Source organism: Phalaenopsis equestris, unplaced genomic scaffold, assembly GCF_001263595.1.
Source record: "Phalaenopsis equestris unplaced genomic scaffold, ASM126359v1 Scaffold231576, whole genome shotgun sequence".
NCBI classification, from domain to species: Eukaryota; Viridiplantae; Streptophyta; class Magnoliopsida; order Asparagales; family Orchidaceae; genus Phalaenopsis; species Phalaenopsis equestris.
In genome coordinates this window covers 424,167-424,896 of record NW_018249546.1, presented here as the reverse complement: position 1 = coordinate 424,896, position 730 = coordinate 424,167, and positions in this window count along the sequence as shown.

Here is a 730-nt window from a genome sequence, read left to right as displayed (position 1 = left end):
TTTAGGTCATGACGAATGACAACCTCGGAATCCTAAGGCGAGTTAGGGCTTAGATTGTACAACAGGATTGTACAAATGCCTAAAAGATGTGTTTGAGGATTTATGTTGCACTAGGCAAACAACCTCGAATTCCTATGGCTTTGTTGTTTTAAAACTAAGGAAGGATGTGTTGTTGTAGATTCTCTTGCTGTTGAAGATGGCCGGGCTGCCCACCATGTAAGCTCCAAGCCCCTCGTTGTAGTAGAGTTTAAGTTTTCTAGGTCATTTGGTTATAATGTCAAATCAGGTAACCCTATGGTTAAAGTTCTTTAAGTTTTATTATGGGCATACTAAAGTTGATTAAAGCAACACCGGTCAAGTTCCCACGATTCCGTCGTCCCGGTACCACTATTTTCTATTGGAATTGCTTAGTCCAAATGAATTTACTAAACTCAACTTAATGAGTTCCATAATTTCATTTAGACCGTGGGAAGCCTCGTTAGCAACCGTAGGTTACCTCCTCCGAGGGGTTTCCGATCTTCCGATAGAGCATTTTTAATTTAGTTGAAGTTGTATTTTTTGTGATGTTTGTGATTAAGTTTTGAGTTGTCTTATATTTTTGAAATGTTGTGGGGGTGATTTATGCAATTTTATATTTTCTATGCAGGTATGTAAATACAAGCATAAATAAAAGTGCAATAGGAAAGTACAAGAAAGACTGTAAAACACTGTAAACTGTAAAAGTGTACCT